This window comes from Thermobia domestica, chromosome 14 (genome assembly GCF_964235325.1).
Source record: "Thermobia domestica chromosome 14, izTheDome1.hap1.1, whole genome shotgun sequence".
NCBI lineage: Eukaryota > Metazoa > Arthropoda > Insecta > Zygentoma > Lepismatidae > Thermobia > Thermobia domestica.
In genome coordinates this window covers 157,106,699-157,132,660 of record NC_137467.1, presented here as the reverse complement: position 1 = coordinate 157,132,660, position 25,962 = coordinate 157,106,699, and the positions used below count along the sequence as shown (strand labels likewise).

At 37.2% G+C, this 25,962-nt stretch overlaps 1 protein-coding gene and 1 long non-coding RNA gene across 4 annotated transcripts in view; one reads left to right on the top strand and one right to left on the bottom strand.

The window, feature by feature from the left end:
• Window positions 1-1,699, bottom strand: part of LOC145670438 (uncharacterized) — an 84,645-nt gene extending 82,946 nt beyond the window's left edge. The window contains exon 1 of the long non-coding RNA XR_014128319.1: window positions 1,542-1,699. This is a non-coding gene — a long non-coding RNA (uncharacterized LOC145670438). The remainder of the gene's footprint in view (window positions 1-1,541) is intronic.
• The window catches only part of ZnT63C (solute carrier family 30 member 1), a 281,272-nt gene that overhangs the window by 43,233 nt on the left and 212,077 nt on the right, over window positions 1-25,962 (top strand). The window lies entirely within an intron of this gene.

Genomic DNA, 25,962 nt, shown 5'->3' with positions numbered 1-25,962 from the left:
AGTATCTTAAGGTTCTTGGGAAGCCGAATGTTGATAATTATGCCAAGTATAATTTTATGTGGTTCAGTAGTTATGGCGTGATATAAACACACACATTCAATTTCACTTTCACTTTTTTTTTTTTTCATAGTTAGGTATGTATTTTCGTACTGAAAACAAATACAAATGTGGGTTACGTATGTGTCTACAAAACGCATTACTTACATAAGTCGTAAGGCTACTGTATATTACAAATGGACACGTACGAGACAAGTTCAGGTTGTGCACAGCCAGGGGTAAAATGGATCTGGAAAGGTAGGGGAACGCTTAATGTCACGCCGTACCCTGGACCTATCTTTGCCCATTGTAATTTTTTTTTACAAAGAGAGGGACGCCAAATATATTTTTTGAAGTGGGGTAACGACGTCGTCCTGTATCCCCCCTCACTTTTACTCTCTGGTCCCGACTCGAAAATTTTGAGAAAATGATGCCTCAAAAAAATGTATATTTTGCTGTTGCAGAGCTCTGTGTCATCACGAAAATTCTTTCTCGGGTCGTGCGCGTCCTAATTTAAAAAATGCTCTCCTTGCTGTTCTAGTGTAGAAAGCTTACACGTGGCCTCGGTTTCGATTGTGTTCGGCCTTTGTGGCGCAGAGTATGTCCAGAATTTTCAGGCTTAAAAACGGCAGAATGTTGTCATTTATCAAGAAATTCAGTATCACTACCGTAGAAAGTGTTTCTCAAAAATCCCTCGGTGCACATTCACTTTAAGACGACTCCATCGTTTCGTGTGCATATACTGTGTCCGGAAATAAGATATGCCATAAAAACTACAGTGTAAAAATCACAAATGAACCTTGCTAAGTGGCCACTGAAAAGAATGAATGCTATCTAATCGAGTTAGGACAGGAGCGCACCAGGGTCCCGTACGTAGGGAGAAGACGATGCGTCAGTGACGGTGGTATAAGTGTAAATGAGGATGTCGCTAAAAACGTTACATTAGGTTAGTTCCTTTCACATGCACACTCCGATTACGGTTTGCAAAATTCCGGCACTGCCTTTCTAGGACGCAGAATCTGTCAAAATCCGTTTTATATGTTCCTTACTGTTTTGCTCTGTGGAAATCAGTATTGAAACCGGAAGTACTAGTACATTTCAACGACTTCCGGTTTTGGTAGTGTTGCAGATGGTGATGAATGTTCTCAACATGAAACACTGAAATGATTACAGAAAAACCGCTTGTCTCTGTTACCATTTTTATTCAATGGCGGAAACATTGGAACTAGAAATAGTTAATTTCCATTAATTCTGAATTGAGTAACAGATTAATGGAGAAGATAGAACGTATTCTTGGAACGCTGAATCGATTCATAGCTTAAGATATAGCTTCTCGATATGTCTTACCGTTTTTGCCCCAATATCTATCGACAGATAGACAGACAGACAGACGGACGGACATAACTGTTCTGTAAGACTTCGACATGTGTGCATAGCAGCATAGTTTAAAAATCTAAAAGGAATAAAATAAAACTGTTAAAAACGACAAAATAGTCATTACTTACTATTTGTCTTAAGGATAATATTCTCTCAAAATGAAGTTGTATCTAATTGCCGTGGTTTAGCTGTAGCTACAGCGAGTGATAAACTTGTTCTAAAATTAGCTTGTCAGGGTTGATTGATTGAGACTGTCGCTGTTAAGAAGGATGTGCATAAGGTACTAACTGCGGTTGCGTGTACGAGTGGTTTAAAGCATGTCCGGGAACAAAAGTAATTAATGGTAGTATCTTATCGTTATTACTCAAGCACGTAATACATACTTAAGTAGACATCCAGCTTCTCACAATGCATGTGATAAGCACTAATTGAGCAGCTATCACTTCTCTGTAGAGAACGGCACGTGTTGAACAGTGTTTTCGTATTTGTATTATTTTTAAATCTGAATAATATACACGTATGGTTGACGCCGTGGTCAGTTTCTTTATGTAGCCATTCTTGCCTTCATCCCCAGTGTAGTGCCTAGAACGCCTGTCTTTGGTCCACGAAGTCCTGCGTTCGATTCCCGGTGAGAGCATCGAATAGACTACAATGATTCAGATACACTTCAAGCTGTACGACTCATCTTTATATAGCCTTACAGCTGACAGCGGGTGTAAATACTAATTAATTAATATAAACTAGCCACCTTGTGCAGAGTCGTTTTGATGTATAATTAGCGACATACTAAAGCCCTTACTACTGCATGAAACATATATTAGTCGAACACTTTAGTATGGCACTAATCACGCATCAAAACGACTCTACATAAGGCCATAAGTGTCATCCTATATAGCAGGCGTGGAAAACCCTGGTTCGATTTCCGGTAGAAGTTCACGTGGTTCGGAGCCCACATTAAGAATTTAGGATTTTATATTTCTGGGCTGTCAGTATCTTTTTTTTTTTTTTTTTTTTCTCCACCACTCCTGCCTTTGCCAAATATTTTGGTCTTATCGACAGACGCAACTGCCCATTCTGAATAATCTCTCTCCTATTTTCGAGATCTCTCTCTCTCTCTCTTGTTGTTTTAATAGGTAGGGGGTGGGCTTTTTTTTGGACCTGAGTTCTGGCTAACTACCTCAGGTCTATTTTCTTCTTTTTTTTTCATTGACCATAACTGAAATAAATAAATTTATTACATGATTTACAAATCACACACACATAATACGTAACATACATACATAAAATACAAATTCACAAAGTCACATGTCAACTACTAATAAAACATTATTAAAAGAAATATATTTGCTTGTTTGTTTATTTACAATGAAACCATGTTTTTCACCTGTGTTGGTTTGTTAATTTGAAAATATTTGGTTTCCCTTCTATGTTAAAACATTGGCGATTAATATTTATTTTTTACTTGTTTTTACTTATAAAACTTATTTGGTTTCTCACCTGTTTTAGATTAATCGACAACGTTTTTGTTACTTATGGACCTATTTGGTTTCACCTGTATTATATAGTTTTTAAGTCAATGACTTAATATTTACTTTCGTGTCGATCCTCCATACCATTTCTGTTTAATATAGTTTGTTCTCTTAAATTTGGACTTCCGATCCTGTTGCTACTAACTAAGTGGTCCTCCACTAATTTCGAATGTTAACTTTACTCTCCTTTTCGAGATAATACACTAGACATAAGCACACTACACTGAAGTAGCCACTAACACAAACACTATTTGTAACTATTTATGGCCACATAGCCCGTCATGTTTGAGGGATGACGTCCCTCGGCGAGCACATTATCCGGGGAAAGGGAAGGAAGGAAGGGGCCTCATGGAACCTATGCTAGGTGCCATCCTGGCATTTACCTGGTGTGAATAAGGAAAATCAAGGAAAACCTCATTCAGGATGGCTGGTCTGAAAAAGCTTTTTTACACTTTTACGACCGAGTGCCCCCATCGAGGGAGCCCACGTCAGGCTGTATGCCCATGTCTCATATAACTTCGCTGTTAAAAGGACGCTAAAGTCAAAATTTAAAAAATGCAAAGCAATCAACCGAGCTATTCTTAACGGCCTATTCACACAATCAAAATATTGAGTACATGAATATGACCTTGAAACCCCCCCCCAAAAAAAAACTATACAATTTTGAAATTGCAAATAGTGCTATGTAAATTAAATTTTGTGTTTCACGTCCTTTATAAAACGCCGAAGTTATGGACAGAGCTGATTACTGCATGGGCTTACAATCCCAACCGAGGCATGAATTCTGTGCATACCATATTCCACAGAATAAGCTGTTACCCACCATACATTCTTGCTTCCAAGATGGCAGGACTACATAACCATGACACTAGTCCTGGCTTGTGCTATGAGAGGTAGTATTTTTTTTTTTAACCTGTTTAGAGTTAAATGATCTTTTAAAGCACCAAGGTTATATGAGATCTGAATTAGGGATACGCCAAATCGGTTTTTATAAAACTAGAAACCGGTTCCTATAAAAACAGAAACACCTACATTGTTGTTTTTTAATCCAAAACCGGTTCACCGAAACTCGTTTTTGATTAAAAACCGAACAGGTCGTAAAATAGAAACCGGTTTTTGGTTAACAAAAGCCGAATCGGTTTTGATAGTTTTGATAGGGAACAGATTCGTTGTTTCTAAAAACTGACAGCCGAAAAACCGGTTTTGTTCTCATCGCCCTAAGGTGAATATTGAAAAGACTTTTAGTCAAGTACTAAGATTAATGTACGGTACCGAATAAATATTATCCTTAAGACTTGACATTTAAGGAAGAAAGTTTATTCTGTGTCTAAAATATAATTCTCCACTCAATAACAGTCTCCTGAAAAGAAAAGTTAAGGTTAAAGTGAGAGAGTTTCGACAAACAGTAAAGTGTCTGGGCGACATCAGGAAGGGATAGCCATATCGTGGACATCTTAAAGAAATTGCACGAAGTAGACAAGAACTTATTTCTTCCATGTTACCCTCCCACGTGTGGTTGAAAAGATAAGTCGTTATGTTGGGTTACGAAACTTCATAATGAATACTTCAGAAAACAAGTCACTTCCAATCTTTTGTGAAACATGGATGACATTACATAGTTACCTTAGTCTATAAGAATGTGTTTTTAAATAGAATTCAAGGAGCTGTATTTAATAGCTTGAGGAAAACAGATACGCTATTGTCCTGCAAAACTGTTGTAATAGTCATGCCTTACTCGTGAGTCAGTTCAAGAAGTGAAGTTCAAATGCATCAGCTATGTCGGAGGTACGTTGAAAGAATTCTGTTCGGCAATAAACAGATTATAGCTCAGGCGAGAAGACAGGTTAAAATGTAACGTTCTGCCCTGTGTACTTAGACGAACAAAATAAAAAAATAAAAAAAAACTCTTATACGGATATTAAATACACGGTGTTCCGAAAGAACACATCATTTCGGAAAACGATTCCGTACACGAAACCGTTGGGTGCATAAATGCTTCATTTCGGAGTTACAGCCCCTCGAAAATTGGGAGGAACCTTGACCAGTGGATAAGAAATGGGCACTGATTTCATCATTTTCGTCTATATCGTTTGTAGAAGACCTCATGAATTATTTCTTAGGCTTCAGGGTTGATCCTGTCGTAATCTCTGTTCCACATCCACTGGTATATTAATGGAATCTAGGCTTAAAATATTAATTATGTTATATGATATCACATTTCCTTTTCTAGTTACAACCATGATTGTTCTTACCCATTTTCGAGGGTCAATAGTCCCAAATTAACGCATTTATGCATCCACGTTGGTGTGGAACTTTTCTTTTTTGGTGTGTGTGAAATCAGTTCCCAAAGTTTGTTGATGTTGTTTCTGAACTTTATTGTAAGTGATACTATAGCAAGGCCAAGAGATGTTCTCTGAAGTTTATTACCACATGCGGAGGGAAAATGCAGCCCCTACTTTGGGCCTAGTTTTGCCAATCACGGTCACTGTCTTACACTATTAATTAAGTTGCCATTATAGATGCATCGAAAAAAAGCTCTGACATATGACTAGTGGCAACGCTGCTACGAGCATTCAGAGACTTTCTCTTGCTGTCTCCCCTATAATAATCTAGTAAGCTTCTCTATTGCGGAAATACTTCATTTATGCCTGATTTTAGTAAATTTTTTATTATGAGTGCGTTTAAAATATCGCTAGTCAACCGTTTCATTTATTATGCCTGACATTAGCGTTTACAGTTTTTTTTTTTTTTTTTTCACGTATTTGTGTTTGGAATAGCAATTGTTTGTTTGTTTGTGTTTGTCTATGCCACACTTCGATAGCCCGTAATTGTGGAACCAAAGTTCTGTACGGGAAAATATTCACATGCCTACTAATCGAGTCAAGGTCTATTACTATGCTGAGTTTGAAGATCATCTCAGGACGTACGATATATACTATCTTTCGTGTGACCAATTTTTGGCATACGTAATAACGAGTCCAGTTTTTCGTAGGAGGACAATTTTTGGATGTACTGCATCATTAGGATAATGGGGGATTGACTTGAATTGTAACGAGCTTTTGGTGGAAGAAGCTAGTTGCAACAGGAATAGGAACTGACCTCGTAGTACTGAGCCAACAGGCAGTGAGACCAGAAAATCCTTTATACAGGGTGTCTGTCGATCACGAAAGGCATGAAACTTAGCTTTTCTGTCACGATTTTTTTTTATCTGTACAAATATAAGTACAGACTGGAAAATTTTGTTCTATAAAACGTCAAAATTCACTACCAAAAATGTCTGTGGTCGGCTTTAGACGCTACCAATCACAAGCAAAGCACGCTTCTATCGCGTGCATGAAAATTCGGCCCAATTTGCACCCAAATTCGCTCTTGAGAATGTTACGATTATTTTTGGTTTAGTAAAGAAAAGGTCACGAAAAAGTCACAAAATTTCATTTTGGAATTTTAGTAGACACCCTGTTATAGGTTGTAATACCTAACTAACTCAATGCGCTATGGAAACCGGAAATTCAATGTCGTATTCACAAAACTTCTCTATTCAACTTCTGGGTTTGCCCAACTGGATTTAGTTTCTACTGTAGGCCTATATTCCTATTTCTGCCAGATCCAGATCCTTCACATCTGCGCCTAGTTCTGTCTAATGGTCTTGTTCCGATTGGGTTTCCAGTAAAATTTTGAAAACATCGACTTTCTTCCAATCTGGCTGCACAACCTGACCATATGAGCCTCTAACAATGTTATATAAACCGTACAAATTATGCAGTTCCTCGTTATGAAGGTTGTTCTACCAGTGAGTTCAACAAAGGAAATTGGAATTGCCCCCCTTAATAGCATTTTAATACATCTGCAGTGATACAGATCACCCAAGTCTGGTTACAGGGTAAAAATTGTGGAAGTAAAAATATTTTCATTATCTGTGTCCTAATTGCTTTTATGAAAAGTTCAGTAATATTACCTTCAGCAGTGTTCAATCTTTTCTTTTAAACACTTCCAAGTGTGTTCGCTTAAAGAAAGTCGTGATGAAAGGATTGGTGGATGAAGGTAGGAGTAAACCGCATGGATATGGTATTGACCATCACAACCCGGAATCGAACCAACTGCATTGTCAAGAGAGAAAAAAATATTAAACTAGCAAATGCCTCCAATGTTACTGCAGGCATATTTTGCGTACTTTCTTCTTCATTCATCTGAACATGAAATCCCGCCCAATTAGAATTCGCTTTGCGTAGTCATCTTACTAAGCCGTACCCTTACAATTTGAAACATGTTTAATTACGTATTTTATATGAAAAGTCTAGATACCAAATTTCACGTATCTGAACTCAAGAGATTCCCAAACATGAACATCTTATTATAATAATTGAATCCCCTTCCACGTCGAGTTTCCAAAAATCATTCATTAGTGGTACCTTTCGTCACAAATCCTGTGTGCTATTCAAATTCCAGGTTTCTAGTTCAAGCAGTTTAGTATAAGCGTTAATCAGTCAATATGTGAACCAGGTAGGACTTGTTCGTTTAAATATAGAGATTACCTTGGTATTTTCCTGATTCGCTTCGTATGTGAACATCAGTCTTACGTATCATCATGGGCGGCGATTAGCGGGGGCAAGAGGGGGCAGTTGTCCCCCAGTTTTTTGAAGTGGCTCCTTAATGTATATAGTTTCATTTGGAAATGTAAAGTTTTTCTATGTATTACTGGTTCATAGAAAAAATGGTGCCATACAATATTTACTGTTGTGTGAGTACATATTGGTTATTTGTCTTCCCGTGAAGTTAAGATAGCTACAGGAATTGCATTTTAATTGCAATCTAAAGCAATTAATATTGCAATTGCTTATTTCTTTAAATGTCGTAGCATATGCTTGTAGTATTTACTGTCTTTCATTTTCTAAGAGTAATAACATACATTTAATGACATGTGTGGAATTAAAAATACAAGTTGTTCATTAATCCCCAGTTTCAATATAACCTACAAAACAAGCTTCATTATTTATTACTATGATTAGCTTTATCCTTTCCATTTATTTGTTTCGCAAATTTATTATTAAATAACCTAATCACACAATTTTCCAGGCAGAATTTTAAGACGTTCATGAGCAAGGAATCAAATCTCTTCTTACATTTTTGTTCTTTAAGAGTACAAAGGGCTAGTACCTACTTGCATTGCTCTGTCAATTTACTTATTAACATGAAATACGATATACGATATTTTAACTGAAAAACATAGTATCCTATTAGTTATACGACCTTTCGCCTAATATCCAGATCATGTCTTGCCCCCCCACTTTTAACGTCCAATCGCCGCCACTGCGTTTTATAGATTGTCACTGGGCTCGAAACCCTCCTATTATTTGAACATTACCACTAAAACAGTTCAGTAACTGCCAGATTCATCTTTCTGGTCTTCATTATTTTTAGAAGCTTTATCTGTACCATGTCACAAGATTTCAATTCTCTCTCTCTCTTTTCCTTTGATACATTTCTCTCTGTTCTTTTGTGTTTACCGATTTTCCTCTGTAATGGATCCCGTAGTGGAATAATTCAATATGGCAGAAAATAGAACAACGTGTTCCCAGCGGAATCAAAAGAGCGAAACAAACGCGCTGCATGTAACAAGAGATTTCGCTTGAATTTCCTCCGAACTTCTCCCTGATATCGATCCATCAAGGGAAGCCGTGAGTGACGGTGGCCCTGACACGGAAGAAGTCCTGCCTGCGATGGAGTTGGGGACGCTTTATCAATGTCCGTCCGTGCAGAAAGCTCCAGAAAATGAAATATTGGCTTATATAATAATAATAATAATTAGTCGACCAAATTGTTCGTTCTATTTTTAAGTAAAAAGGAAAGACAGCTTTCATTTTTACCAATAACTTGATTGAACGGCACATACACCATCGTGTTCCAGAACTTTTATGCAATATTTCAGGCAACTTCGTAAGTTCATATCCAAACATTTTAATGCTCTTCAGCAAAAAATTTGTTTCGTGTCCGTTTGCAGTCTTCCAGCGAAGTATTAGCATTACGGTAGTAGACCTTATTAGAGGGCCATTCGGAAAGTAAAAGAAACACCAAAGTAAATAAGAATTATTTATTATATACATCTCAAAAATACTTCTTTGCTCTATTTTCAGCATTGTTTTCATAAATATTCAAGCACTTTAGTGTCTGCACTAGCTTAGAAATTCCATCAGCATAAATATCTCCCGCCTGTGCCTTGAGCCATCTATGACCGCATCATCAGCTCCTCATCACCACCAAAGCGCTGAGATCTTGGAAATTTGTGGAAATTCAACGGAAAGTTCCGAGATTGTAAAACGTCGATTTTCACGACCGTTTCAATCAATTTTCTGAACGAGTTCATCAGTGACCACTGATAGCCTCCACTCCTCTCTTCGTTATGAATGTTTGTTCTTCCACTTTTAAATGAACGAATCCATTCAGGAACAACTTCACTAATCACACTTGGTCCATACACGGTACAAAGTTCCTGATGAACAGGGCCCGGATCTTGTTGACAAGTCAACTTTCTTCTGTTCCACATAAAAGAAGGCAAGTTCAAGTAAAAACGTTATCCATCAACTCTAGGTTCTAAAAATATAGTTTTTTAGGATCAACTTTTGGTCTCTTTTTGCTGTTTTGAAATTTCAGGTCATTTTTTTAATATTTTAAGGTAACTTTTAGGTCACTTATGGTCTTTTTATTCTTTTTTTCTACATAAGGAAATCTTTAAATGAACACGGTTTACGGATGTGGAAAAGACGAAGTTGAATAATCTCTTTTCTTACTTCCTGACTATTGGAGTGGAAAAACGGCATTCTTAACAAGCTAATTAAAACTAAACTGTAGCTGGTTAACGAAAGGCGGGGGTTGGTAGTTTGGGCCAAACAGACAGTTTTGGGTTATTGACCACAATGAATGTTATCACGTGAATAACTAAAAATGCATTAGAAGGCGTACAAGGGCTTTAAACGTGTTTTTATCTATTATTTTCCTGTAGTCTAAACTTGCTAAGTTTTATTGTTTAAGAGTGCTTCCTAGTTTCAACTCGGAAGTGAACTGACGCTTTCAATACTTACAATGCCGTACAATGGACTGATCAGTGGACATAAGTGATAAATGGACTGCAACTAACTGAAACAAAACTTTTTGAATATGAGTGAGAAATGTTAATTAAAAATCCAATGGATATTAAAAAATGTCAATGTTTAATGAAATAAAAGTTTGAGAAAACGTAAGTTTTAAGGTCAATTTTTTGTGATTTTAGGGTCATTTTACAGGAATTTTAGTGTCATTTTATAGGCCATTTTTTAAACATTTTTAGGTCAACAAGATCCGGGCCCTGCTGATGAATAACTGCTGCCGGATATTGTTTTGCCGTAAGAAAACGTATAACAGCTTGCACTTCGCACTTGGCGGAGTTTTCTATTGCAATACATTTTTTGAGACGCTACAAAAGTGAAACTAACGATCAGACAACCTTCACCCTAACATGGCTGAATGCAGTGCAGACTGATCTATCGCGCACGTCTGTGTATAAAGATTGTAGCGCTGCTCCACTACTTCACACACAGTGACCGATCGCAGGTTACTTTCCGAACGCGCCTCGTACATTGTACATCCGTTACTCCACACGATGATTCTTAAACGAAAGCGATTTTTTCTTGTTTTCTTTTAAGAGATAGGTAGAGCGGTTATCTCGGCCAGACTCGTTAATAGAGTCAATATGTTAACATGTCAGCAGGTAACGGCGACGGATATGTGGGCCAGAAGTCATACGTCGCACTGTTCGATGGCAACGAATATCCCCGTGCGGTCTCCGAGCGAAATTGAAACTGTTCGTGTGATCCTCTTTACTGTCTAGCAGAGTTCATTGTTAATATTGTTATTATTAGAGATCGGACGTTTAGACATTAAAACCCTGGAAAATAGGACTTAAAATTTAAAAATAGACAGTAAAATAGGCACTAAAATGTAACTCCTAATAATAAAGTAAAATATTCAATACAATTAAAAAATCAATTCGAGTCATAGATAATAATCAAAGAATATAGAAACATACCTGAATGTTAAGATCTTCTTTTACTTTATAAACAAAAACGAAGCTTGACGTATATTCCGTTTGTATTTGGAAAATACATTCTCTACAGCACTTTATCACTACACATAACAGTCCAAAGCTTAACAGCACTTTATCAGTGCAGACAGTAGTCCAAAGTTTTACATCTTATCACTACAAACAACATTTATGCGATATTTCTCGAAAGAGGCAGAATCCTTTCTTGAAATACTAAATTATATATATTTTTCCTCAATAAAGTCGCATAGAATAGGGAACATTAAGTAGTAAGCAGTTATTTAGGCAGGAATGGGCGAAATAGGCAAAATAAAATTGGCTTAAATTGAAACTATAACTTCCCACATACGGTAAACTTTAAAACGTTATTTTTGATCATATCTTTAATGTTAAAGAATAGGCATTTTGCCTAACATCTTGTGTCTATTATTATGTATTTTTCCATTCGTCATCTAAGAAGGTGATATATATGGGTAATCTAAGTAGTTTTCCCCTGCTTTCCTCTTTATTCTGGGATTTGCATGAAGTTTCTTACAATTTGGCATGTTCTGTCCAATTTACGCTCTTCTGTATATTGTTTCTTCATTTTCTGTTGTTTGAAGTGCATTTTTCAACGTCTTGTGGACCACACTAGTATCTGCTATTGAGCGACGCAATCAGGCTAGTTGTTGCCCCTTAGCACCCCTTCTTCCGCCTGACTAACCAAACCAAAACGCTCCTCAACTACACCTGATATTGGCATCACAATAATTCTCCTATTCCATTTTTTCTTCAAATGGAAAAGCTTGATTTCAAAATTGCAACACACAATTTAATTTTTAGTACAATATAAAACACCAAACTAATTAGTATTTGATTGCCAAATAATCTGAGAGTAGCGTGCCTAACACATTCTTATAGTCTTATTATAATAACTGGAAATCACAATGTTTTTGCATGTGTGTAGAAGGAATCAATAGTCTGTTGCTTTAGAATAGAAGTATTCAATTATGACAACAGTGAAACTGTTATCTCGAGTAGTATACTTGGACATTTTGCAAATCTCTTAAATCGATATAAATTAAAATACAAAAAGCTGGAACTAAAATTTAACTTTAAGAGCTCTTTTGGCTGCAAAGATTTTTACAATGTCCTCAAAATATGGCTTTGAAGCTAACTTATACTCTATGGATTTGATCCTAAGGTTGTTGAGTCGTTGTTGTATTATGTTTCTGTTGTATTATATTATGATCTTTAGTTTGCTAAAACTCCTTTCCTTGCCTGATGGTGAAAATAAATATTTCTCCAGTTTTGCGGCGCCAATCTGGCGCCCGGGGCACAAGTTCTGTTTGCCCCCTAGTAACGTCACTGCTATTATTGTTAGTAATACTTTCATATTTTTTTTTAATCTTCCGTTGCTCTTTTATACTTTGGGTTAGTTGCTCGTGTGTTCCTTTATGTGCTTTCCCGGTATCTCAGGAATGATTCTTACAGGTTCTTACAGCGATCAATAGATCTCGTTAAATCATATAATATATCCATGTTAACTCAAAATAGCAGTTTTTGAGATATGGGTTTGGCTATTCCAACGATTATGTATCATACGAAGTTTACTGAACTCATCCGATGTGGATCAAACTTGGCATGGTTGTAGACCTCGACATGTTACACAAGCTTGTTAAGAGTCTTCATCCCGGCGAAATTAAAATACCGCTAATTTTACAGTAATTATGTGATATCTTCAAATAGATAAAAGATAATCGAAATGTGGAACAAGAGCGCCCTAGACAATAATATTTTACATGAGAAACCGTTATCACGACTCACTTATCTGCTTTCGATTTCGAGTCATTTTGAAAATCGGCATTTATTTTCGCGTTTCTAAACAGATGAAAACGCAAAGCCACTTGGTGACTTGTGATAACGGTACCTCACGCAAAATAATATTGTCTTGGGCGCTCTTGTTCCACATTTCAATTATCTTTTATCTATTTGAAGATATCACATAATTACTGTAAAATTAGCGGTATTTTAATTTTGCCGGGATGAAGACTCTTAAATATTATGGTATGCTGTCCTTTGGGTTCAGGCACGTAGTCAAGGAGTGGGGCGGGGAGTCCGGACCCCCTTCCTTTCGGATCCAGAAGGGAAAAATATAAATAAGGATGAAACAAAAAAAAAAAAAAAAAAAAAAAAGAAAGAAAGAAACGAGAAAAAGATGAATCAAAAATATAAAGCTACACCAAGCGTTTGGTTACTCTTTCTTATGAGGAGCTTTGTATGGAGGAAACGGGGGGAGAGTCAAGTTGAAAATGGATATTATTGTAACGAAACATTCGGAATTTCATCTATCTCCATGCTAATCCTATGGACTACAAATGACGATCTACAAACCGGTTCGATAAGACACTCTCATAGCTAGAACTTAAGAAATGCCCAGAACCATTAATATGAGCCATTTTGAATTTCGCTGCAACACTAATCCATTTTATAGGATGTCTTTAGTTCCGAAAGAGATCTCGTTGCTATCCTTGACGGCATTAAAAGAAGATAAGAAAAAGAAGAAGAAAGAAGACAAGTAGAACCGAGTTCGAATGAACTCGGAAGACTATCTCTTTTTCAATACTTTTTTTAAATATTTGGTCTAGGAATTAATTCGTGCGGTTGGTACGCACACGTTGAAGCTGTAGTACAAACACAAAATACATAAATACCTTAAGAAAAATATTGTCCATCGCTAGCCACCACTTTCGCCCATCTGTCAGGCAATGTACGGATTCCGTGGCGAAAGAAGTCCTCATCCTTGGAAGCGATCCAGTCAGAGACCCATGTTTCGATATCTTCTGAAGAAGTAAACCGCTGTCCAATCAAATCGTTGTTCATGCAATCGAACAAGTAGTAGTCCGAAGGAGCAACGTCTGGTGAATACGGCGGGTGGGGTAAAACTTCCCATCCGACATTTTCTAAATAGGTTTTGACCGGTTTTGCGACATGTGGGCGAGCGTTATCATGTTGAACAATAAGTTTATCATGTCTGTTCTCCCATTCTGGTCGTGTTCTGGCCAGAGCTTGCTTCAAACGCATTAATTGTCGTCGATAACGTTCTCCATTCATAGTTTCACTCGGTTGCAGCAGCTCATAGTACACCACACCTTTCATATCCCACCATATGCACAGCATAACCTTTGCACAGTGAATATCTCGTTTTGGTTGTGATGGACCTGGTTCACCTGGTTTCACCCAGGCCTTTTTTCGTTTAGGGTTCTCGTAATGGATCCACTTCTCATCACCCGTAATAATTCGATGCAGAAACCCCTTTCTGCTCTGTCGTTGAAGCAGCAATTCGCAAATGGTTTTTCGTCTTTCAACGTCTCTGTCTTTCAATTCATGTGGAACCCAATGTGACATCTTTTGAATCATTCCCATGGCTTTCAAGCGTTTGGAGACTGTTGTTTGATCAACGCCTAATGCTGCTGCAAGTTGTTCCTGCGTTTGACACGAATCCTGCTCGAGCAATGCTGTCAATTCTTCGTCTTGAAATTTTTTTGGCTGTCCAGCTCGCTCTTGGTCTGCCAAGCCGAAATCACCACTTCTGAACCGTGCAAACCACTTCTGACACGTTCGCTCAGCTAGAGCATGGTCACCATACACTTCCACCAAAATACGATGACTTTCAGTCGCACTTTTCTGCATGTTAAAGTAATGCAGCAGGACACCCCGCAAAAACACTTTATCAGGCACAAATTGCGCCATGTTCACTTAACTACAAACTGGTGTTGTTGACGCTTTAATCCACTGCCCTATACTACGAACGATACGCGATGACAGGGGTTTGCAACACATGTGTGGATACACGGAACTGTGGGACGCTCCGTTCGTTGCGCCATCTCTTGTCCACCCGCACGAATTAATTCCTAGACCAAATATTATTTTATTCAAGATTTCTTCATAGGTTTTTGTATTAAAATAATTATTAACATATCCTCATTTTATTGTCGTAAAAACCAATATGGGTATGTTGCCAGAAAATAGTTTAGATTGATTGATCTCCTGGTGTATAACCACAGTATTTCATGTCCCCCTCCCCCATTACGAAATCCTGACTAAACGAACGAATATATGTTGCCAGTAAAATAGTTTATAATGATCGAGCCCCTGGTGTGATAACCACAGTATTTCGTCACGGACCCCTTCCCCCCCCCCTATTGCGAAAACCTGCCTACGTGCCTGTTTGGGTCCTAAGTTTGCATTAAAAATCATCAAACGAAGGAATTTTTCCGACTATGTGTAAGTTTTACTAGTAACTGCGAAGTATTCATTAGCTTAAGATAAAAAGAGTAATATTCATTTATGATTAAGTGACTTTTTAAACATGTGACTTTCTTCTAGCACATTGTGCAATACAAAGTAAATATTTTCGTATTACCTTTACCTTTATCTTGCTTACAAGACATGAAATAATCGTTAATACTTTGTAGGCTTTGTATTACTACCTAATCTCAATCTGCAATTCTTAGCTTCTTGAGCTGGTGTATACGTTATTGTTTTCTTCCTTATCAGTATTTTGTGATAGATTTGAATGCCTAATTTAATACCAGGTTTAATTAGATGTACAACCAACGAGTGTTAGAATAGGGGAGGAAATGACAGAGGAGAGTGTAATTGAAAGGGAAGTTCGACAGGAATGTTGTCTCTCGCCTGCATTATTTAATAATTAGGTATATATCTAGATCATCTTCATCATCATAGGTATTCTGCCATTATTGGCAAGCCATTTCTCGCAACTGAGAAGGTTCCGTGCTCCACGGTCGTCCGGTACCCTCTTCGTCTTCACGTGCGATTTCTCGGTTTTGATAGAACCTAGTAATTGTCGACTCCTTCACCCCCTCCCTCTCTTACCCTCGAGTACGTCCCTCATGATACAGTTCCTTCTTAGCCAATGACCCAACCAGTTCCTCTTCTTAATAATATCTAAAATTGTTCTTTTCTCCCCCACCATTTTTAACGCGCTCTCATTTGTTTTCCGCTCGACCCAGCTGATTCTCGTCATTCTTCTCTACACCCACATTTCAAAAGCTTCTAGGCGTTTTTCATCACTTGCGCAGTGTCCCTGTTTCCGCCCCATACAGTACAACACTTGACACGAAGCATTTTATGAGTCTTTTCTTTAACCTTTATTCAATGCTCCATAAAATAGTATTTTCTTTCTCCTAAAAGCTTCTTTCAGCATTCCTATCCTTGCTTTTATTTCACATTCGCACTTCATATCATCACTAACAATACCACCCAGGTATCGAAAAAACTTAACCTCCTATCCACTACCTACTGATATATGATGTCTATACAGTAAACTTTCTGTTATCCGTACTTGTGCCTGTGCTTATTTCTAGGTATAACATTGTGTTAATAATAAAGGTGCTTATAGTCAAATCTGAAACTTCTAATTTTTGGTATATAATAATATCATGCAAATCTGTTATGGGAAGGAATTGTGTATTTTTATCAAGTCCCCCACTAGAGATATATACCTGTGAAGTGCGCACTTTTGCACTTCTCTGGATTTTTAAGACTTTCTATGAAAAAAGAGGGGGCACATCTAAGGTTTGAAACTTGGTAAATGAGTACTTCTCTATCAGATATCTTTATCCAGAAAAGTTCACCTTTTTGATCATTTGCCTGCTTGCAAAAATAGTCTGTTTAACTTAAAAATTTTAACGTCAATGACCTACTTTTTCAAACCAAATTGTCTATTCAAACCAGACCAAATTTTCAGACCGAACTGCTATACTTCATGGACGACAATGGCTAATACATAGTCTTGTAGCTTACAATTTGCTGACAATTTTGGATTTTGTTTCATATCGAAAGAACTGGGGGCTGAGATACTTCAGATTCGGTAACCTTTTACAACACCACCTCCAAATATGGCTGCCACTCAAAACCTAAAGTCACTAAACCTAAAGTAATGGTTGTTTTGAACTAACAACATGGTGAGGTAACTGCATATCAAAAATCAGATTTTTTAAAAATAAAGTCAAGCAATGATTTATCCCTTTCCTGGACCACTTGACATGGATTTACCTTTCCGGCTAAGCAAGCTTGTGATGAACAACATAGTGTTCGCGAGTTTTCTCGGGATACTCCTGTTTCCTCCCACATTATCACCAATTCTTCAATCACCCGTCTGCCTTAGCCCAAAGAGAATAATCGTGGGACATTAAACTCAAAGATTTCATTTCACATTTTCTTATTGTTTGTTCTGTATGAAGATCAATATTGAAATCTGAAAATTATACATTTTAACCACTTTGAAATTCAATGCAGAAATACAGGTGATCAGTATCCATTTCAACAAGCCATTTCACTCCATCTCATACCAGCGCACAAAGTTTTTCTGCAAAACTTCTCATAATTTTGGATAGCATAGGTTGAAAGGTTACAAAATTTAAGCTTTAAATTCAGCAGTTCCTTTCGCTATGTTATGCTCTACTTACGATTATTCTTCATGCAAATACGCATGCTTGGATTGGCTTGTTCAACTCTGTTGGTTGCGAATTTCAAACCTTTGTTGTTTAAACATCATGCTATTTGGTGTCAAGCTAAAAGAATTAAATTTGCAATAATCAGTTTTAGTAAAAATTCGATAATAATTTTATTAAAGCAAGCTTAATACATTTCTGTGTATAAAATAAACTAAATTTGTGTGTGTGTCTGTATAATAAGTTTATTATACTTTTCAAAAACATGGCATGTATATTCTTGGGGGTTCAGATTGATGAAGGGCAGGAGAGGTAATTAAGCTCCCAGTTTTGAAATTTGTCTCTTTTCGCTTCAGTTGTGTATTGTTACAAACTTGCAGACGTTCCCGTTCTTCTCATGGACTGAAAATATGCAATCTGTGACACAGTAGAGTAGTTTGGATTGTCGAACGTAAGAGGCTTCTGAGAAACACGATACTTTTTGAACCACCTAAACGTCCTACACCTGAAACTCCCCTTTCGAATCAAAAATTGAAAAAAAAAGTGCTTCGTATGCGATTAGATCTGGCGAATATCTGTCTGTATACAAAACTTAGTGGTTCAAGACGTCTCCTTTCTATGGGAAAATCTTACGACAGGCAGACACACGCACACACACAAACACGTTCTTTTATACAGGGTCCAGCAAAAAGACCTCTCATATTTGGAGAGGACGTTGTGAGAGTTTTGGTGGGGATACGGCGGTGGAGGGGGATATTGATCGATAGTGGTATACAGTCGCGGCCACCGTTAAGCGACCCTTAGTGCGTTTGCACACGACAACGATAATATCGGTGGTCCCACCGATAATGTCGGCGGTGAAATCGACTTCAATGTATTCAAATCGTAGCTTGCACACGCCACCGATATTATCGGCCGTTCCTCCGACACGCAGATGCTGTCGGCCAAGCCCCCGATACTGTCGGCGGTACCGCCGACACCGATTTTGTCGGGGGCAATGTTTTCTTATGATTGGATGCACACGCCACCGATAATGTCGGCCGGCCAGCGGGTTAGATGAAGCGAGTGACAAGGCGCTGTGTATTTTTGTTTTTTTCTTTTCTTTGGAATTTTGTTGTTTTTTTTTTTCATTTTTTCTATTACAATTGTATATTATTATTATTATCTTGTCCTATAAACAACTTTGGAACAGCTTATTTTTTTACAGTCTCTGTTTTGGAGTAGCTAATTCCCTTTATTAAATAAATATAAAATGTGGGAAGTCTGAAGAGTACTGATTTCCCTCTAAATAGTTATCAAATAGAATATAGGAAATTTACATAACCAATTTCCGTTGATTATTTTCTACTCCCTTTTTTTTCTTTCTCTCTCTCTCTCTTTGATTGTATCTTTTTAAATCTACTAATGCATTTAAGTTTTATTATATTCTGGAAATTAATTCAAGCGTAATTTTCAAAGTTTGATACTCTGTGAACATAAGCATATGGAAAAAACCTGATTATTATTACTTTCTTTTATTTACATCAGAATTGTGTGCACACAATTTTCCCGGTCTCACTCGATAAGCAATGATTGAATAGAATATTTATTGACAAGTAGAATTATTATTATTATTATTTTGAAACGAACCTAGGATAATCAAACGTTCTTTTCAAAGCTCCCGAGGACAAGTGACTCATTTGGCATTCTCTTGATTGTGATCTCAAAAACAGGGATGTGACTCCACGCTTCACTTGTCGCACATCTTTTCTCTAACTTCCAACGCTACCCCCATTTTTTAAAAGAATTTGTGAAATGGCGAATGGAAACAAAGACCAGAGCTATGTATGCAAGTTTTCCCTCTCCCCTTTGTACCGGGATCGACCACCTGATAGAGTTCTCCAGTTTAGCTATAGTGAGTGGGCGAAAAGGTTGTGTGTTCTTGTGTTCTTACCTTTCTAGTTTTGCTTACAATTTTAGAGATGGCAAAAATTTTTCCGTATGATATTTTAATCCTTATCGAACTTGTGGAATGCAGACCTTGCATATGGGATAAGACAACAGACTCTTTTAAGGACAAAATTGAAAAGCAAAAATTATATTCCTACATCAACATATTTATAGACATGCGACAATAATTTTGGACATGAGTGTACCTTTATCGGAACATTGTAGGTAACTCAATTCGTTTAAATTTATAGCCAATGTAATTTTGTATTTTGTAATTTTGTAATTTTTTACCAATGTGACTCATATATTCACGAATGTATTAATAGTCTTGATGACTACCGTATGCATATTTTGACAAACTCTCCTGTGAACCGTCATTATTACGCTTCTTCACATTTTCACACATTGTAACACCACTTTATAACTTATACATGCCTTATGCGGGTTTGTTTAATAAGCAAGTTAAATGCTCTTTGTGATCCTAATGAAAAAAAAAAAAAAAAGTATTGGAAATATATTTACAAGCATATTTGTGAACCGCGGCGCAGTCTTACAAATATTGAAAATCACTGTTCCAAGTTCTTTAATGTTCTTTGAAACGCAAGTTCATTTATTTTGATTCACTCATGGTCCAACTGAACCGATGTCACTCGTATAGGACTTCTGAACCATTTCCCGTATGCACAACCAGGCCGGTAGCCAGCCCAAAAATGTAGGGGGGAAGAGGCAGAAGTTAGGGATGGCCCGATCCAACCATATTATAGTTCATCACCATATTATAGGTCATTTGCAACCCTACCGTGAAAATTTTAGGAGGGGGCAGCAAAAATTTAGGGGGGCCGCCCCCTAGACCCCCTTGGATACGGGCGGATGGGCCTGTGCACAACCTATAAAATTTTCAAAATCAGCCTCAACACTTTTATTTTCACTTCAAACATCAGTAAACAAGGTTCTTCCAAGAACACCTTCAAATTATTAACGTGTTCTGGGGGAGCCGGCACCGTTCTGAAGTTAAAATTCTATTCATTGTTGAAGATGATCTCTCGACTGAAGCGGTACCGATTGGAACAAGCACACGTTTTGTTGCCAGAGCTGACAAATTAGGAAATATAATGAATTTATATTCTTCACAGGAAAGTTTCATTAGAAATCCCTTGAAGAAACTTATTCTTTCAATCGTTTGAAAGTTCTATATTCAAATAGGACTTCTTCGCACAAAACATGAAATAATTGTGAAAAATCGCCTATTCAGGCTCGGATCAAGGCAGAAGTTTGGAGGGTGTTACTCGAAGTTTAGGGGTGACACCCCCTATCGGGGGGGGGTCTGGCGGAATCCCTGACTGAATAAAACACTTGTTTGTATAATTGTTCGTCAGAGTTAAAGCCCGTCGACGGGAAAAAACGTTCTTTTCCATTGAAAGTGATATTCTAGAAATTATTGCCATAACGTATACCCACTCTTGAATATTTTAAAATCTTTTTAATAATAATAATAATAATAATAATAATAATAATAATAATAATAATAGACTTACCTTATTGCAACTGCCAACATTTCTATGGGTGGAATACAGGGTCTCATTTCTGTATGCTGGCGTTGAATATGGTTTCCAATTCTTTCTATTAAAAAATCAAAAGTTTGTGTGGACATGCGATAGTAATTAAAAAATTTTGCATCGTCTTCGCGTAATTTCTCATATAGTGTATAAAAAGCACCTTCTACATAACGCACAGTCAATAATGGATGAACCCAAAGCTTTCGCGATCTACATTTCCTGTTTCTACGTCGTAAATACAACAAGGCAAGAAGATATCTCTTGTTGATAGCTAGACTCATCTTCTCTCTTTCACGTCCTGTCCAATACTAGTCTCAGCGCCGACATTATCGGCCACGTGTGCAAACTATCGCCGACACCGATATTGTCGGGGCTTCCACCGATATTGTCGGCGACGTGTGCAAAGTACGCCGACACCGACACCGATATTATCGGGGCTTCCACCGATATTATCGTTGCCGTGTGCAAACGTCCTTACCCATACCCTTCGGTAGAAACAGCTCCTTCCACAAGCATGACCACAAGTGACCACAAAAGTGTTTTCTGCACGTGCTGAGGGACAAGGTTGTCACATTTTTTCTTGAAAATGTCTGGACACCATATGTTCTTCCTTCTAGAGAGAGCCATTGAGAAAGCCGTAGTAGAAACGTACTGACTCGTGAATTGTGTAATAAAAAAGTGATTTAAGAAATATGTTATGATCGGGTGCCAACAAAATTCAAATAGGGCGAAAATACCAAAACTGAACACGAATTATTTATGAGTTTTTAAAAAGATATATACACTATTATATTTTAAAAATTAAAAAAAAAAAGATTATATCTAAAGTGACTTACTCATCAATACTTTACTCAAACTATTATAGATAGAAACATGGATTTGTACAGAATATTCCTTTGTCAAAAGGCAAGGGCTAATAAAACAATTTTAAAAATATATGTCCTATAGGAGACAAAGAGAGTTCATTTTTTTTTTTTTAACTTAAAATAGAATATATCATAAATTCTTGAAGTTAAGAAGATGGAACTAGGGGATAAATTCTTCATTAAAATTAACAGAAAACACGTTTCAATGATTGCGAAAACTTCGCTCCTATAGGAGAAAAGAGGGGGTTTGTATTAATATTCAAATTTCCGATTATTTGTTTAGAAAATGCCGAATGTGAGGATTCGCTTAAGAAGGAGTAAAATTCAGCACATACACTTCTCATTAAAAAAAATTACAGGCCGCGACCTTCGGATTTTCTTTCTTTTTTTTAAAAAAAAAATCTGTTTTTGAGAAGGGGAAATGGGGTCAATTTCTATAATATTATAATTTTAGTTTTAGTAAAGAAATATCCTCAGGCAATTAGAAACCAAGATTAGTGCAAAATGTCAGCAAAATTGCAAATTTGATTAGCACTCGCTTGATAAACCTGTCAGTACCGAAACTTAAAATAAAATTGAAAACAAGCTGTTGAGAATGATATCTGTAAATACTTTACTTTTGTATTGAAATCAATGTAATTCAATTGAGTGCAAGTATCTTACATGAAAACGTATTCTAAGGTTAGTGACGTGGGCTGGGTCTATGGTTTCATCATTGAAGCCAATAAACTGGTGATATTAAATAAATGTTGTTTAGAATTATTTTATATTATTCCGATATGTGATCTTCTTTGATTAAAGTATGGTCACTGGTTTGGGACGCGCAAAAACTATTTAACTCAGACTTGACTAGTGTTGTCCACGAGAGGAGATGTCTTGTTAAGGTTGAAGAAGTATCGTCTTGTCTCGATTCTCAAATAATTCTTTATCCTCTCTTTCGAAAATGTTCTCGTTTTTTAAGTAATTTTATATCCTTGACTTTTGAGAGTAATGTACGTCAATTTTTGCACTTAGTAATAAGAAAATTAAATGCTTTGTGGGGATAAGTGTTGAATAATTAGCATTAATTAAGAAAGATACATATCGCCCGGATTTCTTAACCAATATTCATATCGAAACCAGACCATAGCTAGGGCTAGCTTCGACCACCTTCAGCCCCCTGAAACTTTCGTGTTTTGCTTCCTCTGCTTTGCTTCACTTCCAAGTACACGATTCTTTTATTTGTTACTTAGACTTTTCTGGCCAGAAGGACCAGATTGCTTATCATCTGGTACCGCCGAAAGAAATTAGACATTTCCAATCAGCAAGAAAATACGTAGACACCACAGCATACTACAATCTCTTCGAACAAAATCTCAAGGGAAAGTAGAGAACTAAAACTTACCAACTGACAACCGTGAAAAACATTGATGGCCATAAACAATAAATTGAAGCGTTCTACAAGGAATGAAATTTTTTGAGAAAACATTCCAAGCTAAGATTTTCACTTCCTTCTCTTCGTTTCTTTAATTTTCAAAACAATACCAAAAAAAAGTTTTAACTTCTTTTTGTGTTGTTACTCAATCGTGGATGAAGACGTAAGACATACTGTCTTTCCTTCTTTCTTTATATAAACTTAAAAAAAAAAAAAAAAAACGCTTAAATTTACAAATATATGATTCATTTTATTATGGCTTGCAAAAATCGGAAAACTATAAAGGGAAGAAAGGAAAATCACTCTACTACCTGCCTTTAGTTGTAAACTATAGCGCCAAAAGTTAGGCTCTTGCAGAAATTGAGAATAAATACCTTTTAAGTGCGTAAATTTTTCCCTTTCAATACTTTTTTTCCTTTAAAAAAATGTCATCCTGAAGAAAATAGAATCCGTTTTAAAAAAATGAGATACTTCGTTAGCTCATTTTCCCTACAGATCTTTTATGGACAATAAATAAACATATCACTTTATCGAAAACTTTCGAATACTAACATAATGCAAGTTGTGTCTAGGTTGAACTAAAAAATAAGTTTTTACTTCTGCTGTTCCCATATGACAATCTGGAATGGAAACCTTCAAAACAGAGAGGAACCAGTTCATTCAGTTTAGAAATCTGGCATCATTGAGTCCTTCGCGACCTCCAGTGCAGTTTGTGGTTGCTAAGCCACAGGGGGTAGAGGAAAGTCTTCCTTCTTCCAGGAAAAATAGTCGCTTATCCATGGCCCCGACTTTACGTGTCAGTTTCAGTAGTCGCAATGGTGTGGCATCGTGGGTTTGTTGTGGAGGAGGGCCTGTTTAAGTGCTAAACGCTTTGGAGATTGCTGGTTGGACGCTCTCACAGCCGCCACATTTTCCGGTGTTGTTACAGTCCGAGGTCTTTTCAGTGAAGAACCTGTTCCCCTAAAATTTGATACCCCAGACCAGAATCATGTCGGCCAAATCCAAACCAAATGCGAAATACCCACTGAGTAGTAATCACAGAACCACAATTACGAATATATTCTTCAACAACAAACGCATGATTCTCACTGCGTCACGCCATTGTGACTACTGAAATGGCACATATACCACTTTCGATCAATACCCCTCCACCGCCGTATCCTCACCACAACTCGCACAGCGCCCTCTCCAAATGCGGGAAGTCTTTTTGCTGGACCCTGTATACTAACTACATGTAAGCACCTGTCATTGTCGGACCTTAGCTGAAAACAGACTAAAAGAGTAAGCGCTCATCGCTGCCGACTCCTAATTCAGAACATCGATTTGAAAGAGAAAAACAGTTCTTACTCCGTTCCCTGGTATTTATTTTCTGCGGTTATATAAGCCTATATAACTACCAAGTAATAGGGGCTGCATAGATGCAAGGCGGTATCAAAAACTACGAAAAACGGGCGTATACGTTTTCGCATATATTTCCCCGGACCGAAAATCGAAAAAGGGTTTCGTTTAGAATTAGATGTTATTGTGTTGCCAGAATGTGTTGAGCCGTGGCAAAAATGCGAACTAACGCTCACACCCTCACACACCCACGCGTTGAGCCAATAAGGGTTCAGCTGTTGCTAAGCGAGAGAAAGCAAGTGGAATTCCTTCAGCCGATAGTAGCGCTTGCAACGGAAGACTAGGGATCCAGTCAATGTAGCATATCTATAACATCTATCTTTGTGTCGAATCTGGTCGCTCTAGGTCATTTCCTTTTTGTTCGAAAATCTGATTATGCACGTACATTGTTACATATAAAAATAGGATATAGATAAGGATAATTATAGTTTATGCGTCAATGTTAGGAGTATGTATTTTACTGTTAGGGTACCGTTAAAAGACAATTAGCGCTAGATACAATCTCATACAATGTACTGGTAGAGCTACCTCGTGGCTATTTGGTGAGTGTACCCACCTTTCATTCGGGTTCGATTCTCGATGGGGGTCTTATGTGGTTCGGATCCCACGTTAAAACTGTAGATCCACGTCTCATATAGTCTCACTGTTGAAATGAACGCCAAACTCCAATCCAACCAATCAACAATGTACTAGTTTAGTGCCTAAATAGATAAAGGATCTGTTCCAGGAGTAAAAAAAGAACGTATCGGTTATTATTGGCAGCGAATGACGTACTTTTCAGCGCCACAAAATATTTTTTTCGATTATGTCGAAAACTGCACATGAGAATTTACGCTTAATATCATTTTATTCAGCTCTATGTGATCTGTTGATTGCTATATGTTAAATCTTTGAGTAGTATTGTAATTAAAAGAAAATTAGTGTTCATCATAGTTTTTGGCCGTATCTCTTTCACTATCCTGTGTAGTATCATCTGCCTGGTGTCATAATGGAAAAGCTTATTAGTGTATATGTCAGTATTAATTTAATGTTGATAGATAACGTAGTTATTGTTCATTATCAATTTTTACGTTTACGAAATAGTTCTTTTTAGATTTTCTCAAAAATTATGCATGAGGGTTTGCACTTACTATAGAGAAGCCAGCAGGAGATGGTCCTTAAAGTTTCTTACCACGTGCAGAGGAAAAAATGCGGTCCCTACTTTGGTGTTAGTGTTATTAACAACGGTCACTCTATTTTACATCATTAAGAAGCTACCATTATAGATGCACCGAAAATCCCTTGACACGTGAGTAGTGGCATCCTCGCTGCGAGCTGTCAGCAAC